We start from the raw sequence: 15400 nt of genomic DNA on the forward strand, positions 1-15400 counted from the left end.
GAAGAAAATGGGGTATGAAGGAAAAGGCTTGGGTGTTAATAGCCAAGGCATTGTCAACCCCATGAAAGTAGAAGAATTTCCCTGTCGAAGAGGACTTGGGTACATCAGAAAGGAAGTTGGGGAATGCACAAGACAGCGAGCAAACCACCAACAACAGATGAAGATAGGCCCTCATCAATTCTTTCCAAATTGATAGAGGAGGTAAAAGATGTTGATTTCCTTTCTGTTTCCTCTTCACATAGTATGATTTCTGTTGGAGATTTGGAGATCCCAATTACAAGGAAAAGCATGAGGCTCCTTACAAGGACGAGGCACAAGGAGGAAAAAGAACTTGGTGTTAATAACCAAGGAATAACTCAACCATTGGAGGTTGTGTAGAGACCTCAATTTGCAGGCTTGAGATACACCGAAGGAGAATGCTCGAAGGTGTCAGATTCTTCTAAGACATCATCGAAATCGTCAAGGAAAGAGAATGATAGGAACACATCCCCATCATCCCATGGCATTGTCCATTGCAGGGAAAGAGTTGAGGAAAGTGCTTATCGCCATACTTACACCAGAGACAGCAAGGAAAGGCATTACCAGTCTTTAGATTCAAATGTTCATTTCAATTATAATCATGTTGTTAAATATGAATATAAAACATGGCATTGAAATACATGTACCTTCTGTGGATTACATAACCATACATTTTCTAGGTGTTGGAAAAGAATGGAAACACACAAAAGGATGAGGCGTGAAAGATCCTCTCAACAGTAGCTGAAAAAACATGTTAAGGAAATCTAGAGGAGGAAGAGGTATTGTAGTCATTATGATAGAAATGGCCATCAAAAAGCCACATGTTGGAGGCTCCATCCAGAGTAATTCCTTACAGACAAAAGTGTCAGTGCATGAAACAAGTGAAACGATTGTTCGACAAGAAACACCACCACAGGGAGATGACCCATTCACCTTGATAAGGGAAAAATGGTTTCTATATATGTTAGTGTTTCATGGTCATGCTTTTGTAAATCATTTGTTGCATTTTAAAATGCAAAAGTGATGATGTGTTTTCCATCACTTGTTCAACAACAATGATGTCTAGTCTTACTTTTTTCTTTGCATGACAAATTGTGAAAGTGATGCATCGTGTTTCCATCATTTGTCAAAGAAACAATAGTGTTTGTCCTGTTGGGTGTGGAGCCTGATTATCTTCTGTATTCAAAGGTTTCAGCCAGATGTATACCCCAGGAAGACTGTACACCCCTCCACGCGGGGGGGGTGCGAGGGGAACTTGTCCCCCCTGCGGGGTCTGGGGGGGCTAATCCCCCTCGACTGGGGGGTCCAGGGGCCAGCGGTCCCCCGGCGGGGGTTCGGGGGCAGCACCCCCGAAGCTAAAAATAGGTGTAAAATTGCCTTGTAAAAGTCTAGTAATTTCTAGTCAATCTGGGCAGTTCATTAGGTGGATGATCTGATGGTAGAAGTTATGTTTAATTTAAGGTTTTTTTCCCTAGAAGGTAACCCCTCACTATATATGAGGGAATTACATTGCATCTATGCATATCTGTTTCTGAGTGAGGAAGAGCGAGGAGATTGAGAGCGAAGAGGGTGTTACAATGGATCTACTTTAGGTTGTATCTCTTTAGTTTGCTGGATAATATAAAAGGAAGGACTGGTTGTTTCTCCATCGACGTAGCCCAAACTGGGTGAACCACGTATATCTGTGTCTCTCTTGTTTTATGTGTTTTCTATGTTTATATTTCTGCAATATTTTATGTGTTCCATTGCTCCATAATATATAATTTTCTAACATGGCCTTCTTTTTATCATGCGTTGGAGTGATGATGTGTTTTCCATCACCTGTTGAAGCAACAATGATATGTTGGCCTTGTTTTTGTAGCTGGGGTATTTCGTCCATCTTGATGTAAGCTTGACCACCGAGTATGTGTTATAAACTCATGGAAGGTATGGGATGCTTGGGTCATTAGTTGGTCATGAAAGTTAAGCATGTAATTTGCAAAACAATGTACTACAGGTTACAGAGGTTGTAGGTGTCAGCTCATCTCTTAAGGCTCCGAACAACAAAGGTGAAGCAGAGGGAAGCGAGACCTTTTCAAGACACATGTGATGTAGACAAGGTATAGAGAAGTTGCAGATTATTTTAATTCTTTTGGTGTCCAAAAGCTCCTCAGTGGGGAGGATTGATCCAGGTGGCTCCAGACACATGGAGAAGTCCAAGAGGACTCGGGAAGGGTAAAAAATCAATGTGTTTGAATTATGCTTAAACCATGATCATGTTAAATATCTCATTGTCGTGATCGTGGCGATGTGAACGGTTCCTCAATCCGAGTCCGGATGAGGAAGATAGAGCCAGTCAAAGTTTGGTTGACTTTTGCTGACTGGGCAGGATTAAAAGAGACATGATTTGGACTTTTTCTCGCGGATGGAATCCGACCAACTCTGACCAAATTCTGGGAAAAATTGTCACCTAGTTAAAATGTGCCCTTCGGCCTAAAATCAAGATTTTAACAAATGACCATATTGTTGTTAATAACAAAAAAACAATTATGAAAAAAAGGGTGGCGGCCACCAACCCCGCCACCCCAAACCTTAGCCATATACTAATTAATGGAGGGGCAGGCCACTACCCCTAGCCCCTCCCCCCATTCCATCGATCACCGTAACTAAGCAAAAAATTCAGGCGGTGGGACCCAACCACCAACACTAAATGAAGACCACCAACGTTGGTCGGCCCTTGGGGCATGGACCCAGCCTACAACCGCCCGCATAAATGAGTAGGAGTAGGGGACAGGTGAGGTGGGAGGGCCACCCAAGGTTGGCCTAGCCTGGCCTCCCTTCCCATTTAACAATTTTTGTTATGTAAAGAAAGGAGGAGGCGGGGTTTGACCACCCAACCTCCTCCATAATAAATGGATCGGTAACCACTCCACCCAACGAAGTCCTTGTGAATTCCACTGGCTTCTTTTTTAAATATAAAACTATCATTTCATCAGTGCACCCAAGCATGGAGGAACCAGGAGCAGGCATGGAAATCGAGGTGAATTTTTAATTAATTTATCTGCAGGTGGAACCATGATTGAGCGAAATTTCCAAGAGGGTGAATTTTTTGCAGTGTCCAAATTGGACAAACTTTATGTCGATCTTACACATCTTAGTGACACGAACCCAATAGTGCAGTCAATTTCCTGATCTGAGCAGTCAATTTGTAGAGGCCCCGGACGAGGGAATCTTTTTGGAATCAAGGGGAAATCTAAAAGATTCCTTGAGCCCCAGAATTCGATTTTCTAAGAATTTAGAAATTTGACAATCGATTTTACACTATTCGGTGCCACAAATCTGATGGTGCATTCAAATCTTCCATTTGATCATTTAATTTTTCGGCCACTTTTCAAAGTGGAGTGCAAGTGTTATCTTTCATGTGCGAGCAGTCAGTTCCATGCGATTCGACACCGTGAGATTGATGGTACGGCAAGCTTTAGCAGTTTGACATTCTTTTCTTCAAATGGCCCCAGGATGTGAGGTATATGCAATGTGTTCATGTACTTCTTTTTGCTATAAGATGCATTGTGTTGTACATATCCCTGTTTGATGTTTGATGTGGGATCTTTTTTCTTACTTGTTTTCATGATTCCTACTTGATGTGATGCGGAATCATTTGTGGGATGTACTTGTTGTCATGATTCATCATGTTTTATTTGAGATCCCTTTATCGTATGTTGATTGGATACTCACGTTGTCGCCATGTATGTTTGCATTGAGATCCCTTTTATGCCATCTTGGTGGGATGTGCATTATCATCATGCATGAGTTTGTGTCATACTAATAGGAGTCCTTTTTTACTGAGATTTCCTGTAGCGGAACATCTCTTGGAGCCACTCTTGCGTGAGGGAATTTTCCTTGTCTGATACCGACATCATCTCTTATGTACATCATCACTATTGACAACACTTAATGCAACGGCCTACACCACCTTGACACCGACCCGGAGATGTAGTCCCTCCTAGACAAACTCCATTATCAATGTCTTATGTTTTTCATGTGCTAATAATTGTCATGTTCCTCTTCTTTATAGCATGCATATGTATTCATTAATGTTCTTTTAAAAATGCAATTTAACACATCACGAAAGTAAAATGTCTTGGAAGGGTCCTTTGTCACACTTGGACTTGGATCATTTGTATGGTAGCATTCTTTTCTAAAACTGCCCTGGAAACGATGCCAAAATGTTGGGACTATTGATTGTTTAAAATAAACAACTATTCATCTAATATTAACTTATCAACCAAGGGATTCTTCTTTTTATTTCAAGGCAGTCAATAAAATCTATGCAAAGAACTACCAAAAACCAATTTTGGTGTGATATGAATTGATTTAAAATCATAATATTTTCTGTAAAACGTAAATTGATGGTACCTATCAGGAAATCACCACAAGCGATCAGAAAGCAAACTCTATATCTAAATCAAATAAAATAGTGCTTGTGAAACTGGAATTCAAGTGCAAAACTAGTTTCTTGTCTTATTCTTAATGAAGCTTAAATCAAGTAACAACTAAAGTAATATTTTAATTCAAAACTTTCAACTATTTTATTGTTCTCCAAATGAACCAACATCTGTTAAATAATATTAGCCTCTAAAGTAACAACAAGAAGAAACCAAAGGAACAACAACTACCTATTCGCGAAACACCAATTAAAAATGATCCATTAAATCCTACTATTATCGAAAATATAAATAATATTTCCAATAATGATTCGAAAGGTAAACAATGCAAAATTGTAAGCATGTAATACAACACTTCATCCATGAAGTAGGCCAAAACCACCATGTGTCAGTCTGCCTTCTTAAAGGAACTTACATCAAGATATAATTGATAAAAGATAAAACTAATTCACACTTGTTTTCATTACGATCTTCAAAGAACAAGTATAATTAGGACTTAGTTCACTGTTTTATCTCAAAATTATAACTTTTCACCCCCTACCAGAGGCGACTTATTTTGTTTTTATAATACAAAAGGAAGTTACAATAGAAGATATACTAGATAAGGAATGTCCTAAGTATCAAATATTCTTAAGGCGATCTTCCTAAGTTAAGATGAATCTTCTAGCTTCACAAGAAAACAAAAGTTTTGTTACTGGAACTAACTCCATATCTAGAAACAAATCCTTTTGAATTAACCAATAACCTTCTTGGATGCATTCACTTTATACTCATATTCATAGTCCCTATTTGTAACAAAATGTTATTCAACATATTGGTAGCTCAATTTATAAATAAAACAGCCTTGTCCATATTGTTAAAGCATAGTTGTATAAATAAAATGATTGTACCAAGGTCTAAACCATATTGAGAAAGAGAATATGACTATGAATCAAGAAGGATAAAATATTGATATAAAAAGTAAGAAATTGATCATAACAAGTATAACAATTGTGAGTCCCAACAATAAACAATAATTAAGAAATCCACAAATCTGAGGAGAAAGAAACCCTCAAATTGTAGATTTTAGATTTTCTAATATAGTTTAGTAGATCCATTATGACAAATTGTCTAGTGAAATATCCACAATAGTTTAGAAATCACTTAATAATTTTACTATGAGAGGGTTATGACATGAAAAGAAAAATTATAAATTGCGGTCATGCTTTCCATAAGAAAAACAATAATTTTCTAGGTGAGAATTATTGATCAAATGGTAAATATAAAGAAAAAATTAGAGCTACTGTAAAGATCCCTATGGAAGGACAAAGACACTTTACTGAAAATAGACAACTAGAAACCATAATCTATTAAATTTTTACAACATCTCCAAATATAAAATGCTCATTTTGGTTTAGTTCCTACCTAGAAGGGTAGTTTGTAAGGAACTTCCTTCATTGTCTTGAAGGTTTTTCTATTAAATTATGTGGTCGGAAATAAGAATTCTACTATGATTTCTCTAAGCCCTCCTTTTGAGGAATATATCATCGAGAAATATGAAGAGGTGCCAACATTTGAGGGTTGTGATTTGGACATCAAAAGAACCCTTTACTTTTACCAATCATTTGGAATAAAATTTTACCTCAATGGTTTCTATACTCCTATATCAAACTTTTACGACCATATCTATTTGTATTAAACAAAGCATTGTGAGATATATCTGTGTTGCTTGAAATATATATTTATTTTCTAGTTTTCAAATATTATTTATCATTTGAATATTTTTTAGGACTTTCTTTCTTTTAGGAAAGGGAATGTATCTTAAATATCCCATGCTTCCAAAATCTTGAGCCTGCTACTATGTCTATTACGAAAAGTAAACTTCAAAATCTATCATTGCATTTCAGTTATTTATGATTTTTTGACGATATTATGAATACTATGGGTGAATACATAAAATAGATATTGAGTGGGTTAACTCAGACTTTTTCACATATAGTTTAATATGTGTTAAGATCAATACCAATGAGGGTCTACAAAACAAATTAATAATACAAAAGGAAAATTATAAATGGATTAGGGTTCTAAATTATAAGATTTCATTTTTCTCTATTACATCTAATAATGAAAAATCCAATTTGTGGACTCTTGTCTCCAAGAATGAGTTTCACATAAAAATGAATAAAAAATGAATAAAGGGTAAATACCTTGGCCAATGTAGTTACAATTATGTGAGCAATTGTACACACATAGTGAGGATTATTAAACTACAGAAATTTAGCTACCAAGGACATGTTTAGAAAAGGATAATAATAGAAATCTAGAAGTGCAAGTTGAAGATTCAAACATTCCCTCAAAGGATAGAGAACAAATAAAGAATTCAAGGCCTCCTTCCTTTAGAGTATGGAAGATGAAGACAACTAGGAGGAATGGACTCACTTCAAAAACTTAACAACTTTGATTCAAATAATAAATTGATACTCTATATACATCTAAGAAATATGAATTCAATATTAAAATTAATTGAGCCCTCTATAGGAGGAGGGTGGGATGAGGTTAAAAAGAACAAGGAACAAAGGGGAGGGTTAAGGATTAATTTTCTGTGGGAATATAAAGAAGTCCATTTACATATGTAACATTAAATTTGTAAGTTCAATGAGCATGTGAAAAATGTACTTTCCATTAAATGTTTGAATGGAAATTGTGACTTTTTCTCTCTAAAACATATTAATTTGATTTTTTTCATAAGAATAGGTTATTGATAAATATTATTAATGTACAAATCCCAATTTCTCCTTCTGATATCCTTTAGATTTTCAAGTTATAATTTGTCTCCATAATCTTTTTGGATAGAATGTAGAAAGGCATAGAAGTATTTCTTGTTTTCTATTTATATCATATTTATTTTTTGTTTTCATTAGTGTTTTGTAATATTTTATCTTGCTAACTTTCCGGAACCATCACAAGCTTATCCATGTATTTTATAACATTGTTACAATCATTGTCATAATCGATGGTTAGCCATCTCATTTTCCTTCTTACAAGTATTTATTTCTATGTATATCACACCTATTTTTTATTTTGATTAGTGCTTTGTAACATTTTATCTTGTCAACTTGGAAGGATTCATCACAAGGTTCTTAATGGCTTTTTTCAAATCCTACAATCTTTGCCATATTCCATGAAATCATCACACACAATATTTTCATTCTTACAAACAAAGTCAATGTGTTGTTGTATGATAGAAATTTAGAATATTTCTTTTCTTCTTATTAGGATATTAATTTCAATTTATAAATATTTAAAAAAACAATAGAAAATAATGTGATTTTCTTTCTTAAAATTTTCTCCTATAAATTTTTTATATACTATAAATTTTAGAATTAAAATTTAAAATATAACATATGCTTAGCATGTCAATATTCATAATTTAATTATATGCTAAAATATATGTCAAAATTAATATAATAAACACAATTTTTAAAGAAAACTAAAAAAAAAAACATTTTCATATATATATATATATATATATATATATATATATATATATATAATTTTAGTTAACAATGGTATGTTCTATGCTTAGCACAATTAATTTAATGTTCCTTTAGCAACCCAATAACAATTTCCAATTTATTTTTCGAATAGAAATCACATTAACCATTAATCACATTGAAAATAAAAATAGACATAACATGAAACAAAATACAGAAGACAAGCCAAGAGAAGAGGACACTAGCTTTGGCAAATGCTAGGGAAAAACTCCAATTTGAGGAAAACTCTTTGATTAATTCTACTTATTATTATATCAAATGTTCGGTAGAGAGATAATACAAAAATGTAAAGTTGACTTTCCAAATCACAGTCAAAACAACCCTGTCAAATCTGCAGTCAAATTGGACCCTAACTAGAAAGTCAAAGATGGTCAACGCAATAGAAAATCTTCCTCTTTGGAGTTTTCCCATGCCCAGCGAAACTCAACCTAATAAGGTTGTCAAAGTTAACCCAAAACAATCCTGAAAACTACAGTCAAATTTGGTCAACTCTAGGGTGACCTCTACACTTAGGTCTATGGTCAGTCTTGTAGTCAAAGTGCCCTGAAATTATCGGCTCCTCTGCCAAACAGTATGACCTGCCAAAAAACAAAATTCCCACAAAATCATAGCCAAAGGATGAGTTAAAGTGCTCAGTAAACGTTGGTCAAACCCTACAACATTTCTGAAATTTTGGCCTTGTGATTTGTCTGAAATTCGTCCTCCTTTGCCACATGTGTGAGAGAGAGAATTCTCAATAATTGTACGAACCACTGAGAGAAGGAGAGAGAAAAATGTGTTAGTGATGATGACGCAAAATGAGGTAAGATTTCACTTGTTTTTATACAAGTCATTGAGGGTGAAATGACACATCCATTGGGCTTCATAAGCCTACATGATGATGTGACAGACCTAAACAATTTGCACATGGGTGGGCATAAATTCAAAATCACACTTCTGATTGTCCAAATTACATGATCTTTATATCAATTTTGGTCCTCTCAAACAAAGGAATTTAATGAAATCATAATCTCCATCAAATGAGTTGTATAAAGTGGAAGTTGGATCTAGTTTCCAATTTTAACACTCCCTCTAAACTAGGGATAATTCCACCTATGAATCCATCCATCATCATCGATCATCATGCCATCCTGTTGTCATGTACCATCTTTGAATCTCATCTCATCTCTGCTCTGATGAACACTAATGTGAATAATGAAGAAGAATAGATCGGGCGTGAGTGAGAAGACCTAACCACTCTCCACTGACAAAAGTCAGTCTAGAGGTAGAACCTAAACCATGCTTGATCCCAGATCAAGTTGTTGAAAATCATGCATCCTAGACACAGTGAGTACTAAAATACATGATGCATCCATCTGTAGTACTATGGTCCCTATTCACTTTTCCCAACTCATTGGATATATGGGAGGTACTTCCCATGAGTCTCGACTACATGGGTAGGATGTATGCTAGGGCATCAAGAGGAGAAGGTGAACCACTCATCCTACTCATATGCCATAGGAGAAGTTGAACCACTCACCCTATGTATATGTCGTCAATCATAGGGGAAGGTGAACCACTCACCCTACACACATGTAAACCATCATGGAGTATCATAGGGGAAGGTGAACCACTCACTCTTTACACAACACACCAATAGGGGGAGGTGGATCACACACCCTATGGTCGCTCATAGCTCCTGTTAGTCCTTACAATCTCCTAGGCTGAAAAGGAAATCGACAAGGGTAACCTTAAACCACTTTAGCTTAGCAGCTAGCCCTACTGAGCATGAGAGGGATCTCTCTAAGTCTCTTATCGGTGATATGACTTTAAAGCAAATGAAGTTTAGGTTAGATATGTGTATTTGTTTGTTTATTGTGAAAAATTGGTTTTTTAAGGACTTGCTAAACTTAGGGTTTGGAGCCACAAGTAGGTCTAGGCTGTGGGAATACAGGAGAAAACATAAGAAGGAGCTAGATGTTAGAAGCCATGGTGTAATTTGAGAATTTGTCAGTGTAGTATAGAGGATATAGTGTGGAAGAAACTAATGAGCATAAATAAATATGATTTCATTAGCTTAGGAAGACAAAACACATAACCATGAAAACCAGATAATAGAGCTTGAAAACAAGCATTTTGAGTATTTTATCACAAGGCATTCATAGAAAGGAGAGATATAATGTAGATAAATATGTTTAGACCATGAGAAAACAAAAATAATGAAGTACAAACACCATGAACTCAATAGGCTAGAGTTCCTTGAAAATAGTTGTAACATGTATCTGTATTAGCTGAAAGATGATTATAATGCAAGCCTCCTTCACAAAAAAGTTAAAACCCCTTCTCCTGAAGTGAAATAGTACTTATAGACTACCGTATACCACTTTCCCACCTTCAGGAGTCGAATTCCTTGGTGGAGGAAATGACTCGAGGATTCTCTCAACCAACAGGTGAGAGTCAGAAGGTGCAACACAAACACCTCATGAAGAGTTTGTTTAGGAGTTTGCTTCTTTTATGAGGCCTAATAAACATAAAAAAACAACCTATGATGTACATTTATTCATTCCTACATCACCTAGCCTCGTAACTACTGCCATTACATAGAGAATCTTGACTTTGACCAAGTCAGACTAGAAACTAGAAATTTTACACACTGAAATTTTCCAAATAAAAACATAGAAAGTGCAGAAGCGCAACATCAACTTCAAGTTGATTTTTAGGTCCCTTCCAGGGGTCAAAATGAAAATATGAGAGAACAGTCAACTAGCCCTTCAAGTCTAGTTTCCATAACAGTTTGAATTTCAAATTTTGGAGGATTGGAAGAGCTTGAAAAATCCATTCTCCCAAGGTCACTCCAGAAGTGCAACGCCTATCAAGAAATGGTCCAGAATGCTAGTTTTTTTGCCACTTTTTTTGCATTTTTATCCAAAACTAAGCCACCTCTACAAAATATGGGAAAATGGGTTTTCAGAGGATGGCAAGACCTTTCCAAAAATGTATACCTTCCCTCAACTGGAGGCCAGAGGAAAAATCACAGCACCAAGGAACTGCACTTCTGGAGCAACTGAATTTTTGAACTTAGACCAAAATTTTCCAAAAAACACAAAATGCTCAAAATTTTGAGGGAAGGTGTAAAAATAAGTTTTTTATAATTTCATGGATGCTTCAGCAAGCATCTCCAAGTTTTCCCCATCCTTTTTATCTTTGTTTGGCCTCCTTGAGCTTGTTTTTTAGTTCTTTTACTTTGACATTGGCGATCATGTTTTGAGCTTGATAGTGATGCACCATGTGTCTAAGAATTTTATTGTCTCTTTTTGCCTTCTCCAGGAGCTTATCCAAGTGTTTTTTCACCCTATTTAGCCAATATTCTTTATCTTGATGTACCTCTAGGGCAATTCGTTCCTCTAGGTCAAGGTCTTTATTCAATAGAATTTGCTCTTGCTCTTCTTGCAATGCCTTCTTTAGGCCCATTGTTCTTGGCCCTTTCCTCTTTCCTGTGCCTTTTGATCCTTCAGGCTTTCTTGATTCTATGATCTTCTTAACTTTTCCAACCCGCTACAATAACTTGGCTTGTTTTTTTTCCATGATTAGTTGTTTAGTCTTAAGCCGACTATTTTCTTGCTCAAGGAAGCAAATGATGGAATGAGGGAGTTAGGGAAGGGAGATGATGATAGGGGAATTTTTGGAGATGGATACGAGTGGTAGAAAACTTAAGAAGCTTAAATGGAGTGAAATGAGGGAAATAAATGATTAGGAGAAATTGAAAAATAGAGCTGCTAGGAAATCTACTCAAAATGCTAGGTATGAGCTAGGGTTTAGGTAAGGGTGAGGAAATCTGATGATTGATAAGTTATTTAGTGAATCAAAAGGCATTTTAAACATGTACAGAGGTTTGAGGTGGAATATTTACATGTTTCCAATATCAACACTAACCAAACTATCAGTTACACTAGTGCTTATAGCATGAGAATTTCATCTAAACCCTAGATCAAGAGAACTTGCATTTGCATTCATCTGGCCAAAGGAAAAAGGTGAGAAAAAGACTTATAATTACTTGTGTGCAAGCTTAGAATAGCAATAAATAGGTTTTCAAGATTCAAAATCAAAACTTGGGTGAGTTTAGATGAGTTTTGGGCTGCTCTGGCACAAGCGTAGTGTAGTTCACAGAAGCACAGTGCAGTTCACAGAAGCATAACGCAGTTCACAAAAGCACAGTGCCATCCTCCAAACCACTTTTGGGGGCCTTAAAATACTCCAAATTGAGAGCTTGATAACTCATTGGAAATAACTTGAAGTCTACTATAAGATGGACACCTCAAGAATGTAATTTGGACACTCCATGAGTGAGAAAAATTGAGTTTCCCAAGGTCACTCCAAAAACTTAGGCTTTCTCTGACAAGAGCACAATGCCAAATTGCAAAGCACTTTTGTGTGCCTTCCACTAATCCAAATAACAAGCTGAAGGTACCACTGGAAATCTTAGGATGTCTGCTACATAATAGAGTCCTTAAGAACTACCACCACCTATTCCAAACCCTTGAAACATTGTCTTGAAGTCAAGTTGTCCAGAACTACAGCAACTCTCCCCTAGCAAGTGTATTTTGGGAATTTATTTCAAATCATAACACCTGTGCATAAAATGAAGGAGTTTTTTGTTCCTTGGACTAAAATGGACACAAACCTCTTTCACTTCTATAAAATGCTTCTCCATTCGGTTGGAAACATATTTTGAAGAAAACATGTCCCTATGAGAAATGATGAGGCAAGGTAGTGTACTACAACATTGTCTTATTTGAAATAAAACATTACCTATAACTTTATTTTTCCTTCCCTAAGCTGTTAACTCCCTTTACCCACTTAATCACATGATGGACATATTTTTGGCAACATATGGTATCGTGATGACACATGGAGTGAAAACCTAGACCATGACCTAAAATGAGGAATTTAACCATTTCATGACCCAAGACACTTAAATGAAGATATGATACCTCGAATAAGTCAATGAACATGATGAGTGATGAATACCATGAGTAAGTGAAGGGAGCAGCAGTGACCTAGACACAACAACCAATGATCAAATTTTTATTTGAAGATTCACTGAAATGAAAAAAATTTGACTTGACACCCTAATAACACCTTGTAAGATCATATTTGATCTAGGTGACATGCTAACAAGACTGACACTAACAGCTCCAATAAGTACCCCAAGCCCCGAGGAACTCCCAGAGATTAATGACTAACTCAAGCAATACTCTCATGGGAGGGTCTTTCCATTACTCAAAGTCTCTCTCAAAATGCTAAGAATTTAACCTTCCCTAAGTGATTCGTGAGGATATCTGTGACCTCCTCATCATTCATGATGTGTTGGAGCCTTATTTCTCCTTATTGTACCATATCCTGTATAAAGTGGTACATGATATCAATGTGCTTGGAGCAGTGTGGAACACGAGATTCTATGAAAGGTGAATCCCACTCTAGTTGTCACAGAATATCACAGTGGTATCTAACACGTGCTCAAATAGCTCACAGAATATTTTCCACAACAAAACATTTTTACAATAGGCCATACTAGCTGTAACGTATTAGGCCTTATCAACGCTCAGAGCAATCGATTTTTGCTTCTTTCTCATCTAAGAAATTGAAGCAAACCCTAATAAGAAGCAACATCTAATTGTGATTCTACAATCCACCACACTAGCAACCCCGTCAACATTTGTATATGCATGTAGCCTCAAATTCCTGGCAATGTATCTCAATCCATAGTTGATTGTGCCATGGAGATATCTCAAGAGATTCTTAGCAGTAATCTAGTGTATGTCATTACGGTCAAGCATAAATTGACTCAATGTATTTATAGAAAACCATATGTCCATACGAGAGTTTACCAAGGACATCAAGGCCCCCACAAGTTATATATTTTCAAAAGAGTTTGCTAATTCGGGCCTAGCAACACTTCCACATAGCTTCTTAAAGTTGAGTTCCATCATAGTATACACAAACATGCAATCTACCATCCCACATCTCTTGAGTAGCTTCATAATGTATTTTCCTTGAGAAAGGAAAATATCACTTGGATTTTGCCAAACCTCTACGCCTAGGAAGTAGTGCATTAGACCTAGGTCCTTTATCTCGAACTTAGAAGACAAATCCCTCTTGCATTGATAAATCAGAGGTTTTTCACCTATCAGAAAGAGATCATCTACATAAAGGAACAAAATGAGAGGCATGTCCTTTTCAACCTTGAAGTATAGGTTATAATCAAAATCACTCCTCATAAATCCTAGCTTCCTAATATAGTTATCAATCCTCTCATACTAAGCACTACCAGTTTGCTTCAACCCATATAGTGCTTTCTCCAACCTAGATATGTGTGTCCTTCGATCTTGTACTTCAAACCCCTGAGGTTGTTCCAAGCAGACTTCCTCCTTAAGTGAGCCATGAAAGAAAGCAACCTTAATGTCTCTTTGATGTAGGTTCCATCCTTGAGAGGCAACGAGTGAAATAATAGATTGGATAGGGTATATCGAGAAACTGGGGTAAATATCTCATCATAGTCCACTTTTTCCTTTTGGGAGAAGCCTTGAGTAACGAGTATAGCCTTATATTTTTCAAAACTACCATCAGCTCCATGTTTGATTTTGTGGAGCCATTTTTATGTGATGAAAAACTTGTCCTTGGGTTTAAGAACCATGTCCTAGACATAATTCGTCAATGTGTACTCATTCATCACATCCTTCCATACTTGGTGTTTTACGACTTCTTCAACCGTGCATGGTTCATCTTCAACAATAGTACTCATAGCAGCCAAATATCATTGGTACCTTTTCAGCTTCTTACTTTCACAAAATGTCCCCCTTGGAGAAATATGTCTTTCATCATCTTCGAGAGTATATTTAAGCCACAAACGTATTTTCTTGAGGTAAAGGGATCACCAGGAGGTGGATCAATGGGATCCATCAGTCCTTCAACATTGGGCATAGGCTCATGTGTTAGAGGTTCATCTTGCTTTTCTGCAGCATCATCATTATCCTTCCTTGGAATGGGGAGATTTATGGCTTTCCCAAGAGAAGTCTCTTCATCAAAGGTAACATCATGGCTTACTTCCTCATTTATTTAACCAGGTAGAGAAATTCGATATGCCTTTGGATTTTCACTCTAGCCCACAAGTATACCTTTATTCCCAAATTCTTCTAAATTGTTTCTTTTCTCTTTAGGCACATGCAAATACATGCACAACCAAATATTCTAAAATGAGAAACATCAGGTTTATTACTTGTGAAAAATTCTTCGGGTGTCTTGAAATCCATTGCTTGATGGAGACTCCTATTTTGAACATACAGGACAGTGTTGGAAGCTTATCTCCATAAGAACTTCGATAGGCCTTGATCATGGAGCATGGCATGGTTGTCTTCCATGATTGTTCGATTCTTCCTTTCAACAATC

The sequence above is a fragment of the Pinus tabuliformis genome, chromosome 1_1 (assembly GCF_031772625.1).
Source record: "Pinus tabuliformis cultivar Carrire ecotype Pingquan chromosome 1_1, CPIR1, whole genome shotgun sequence".
In the NCBI taxonomy this organism is placed as follows: Eukaryota; Viridiplantae; Streptophyta; class Pinopsida; order Pinales; family Pinaceae; genus Pinus; species Pinus tabuliformis.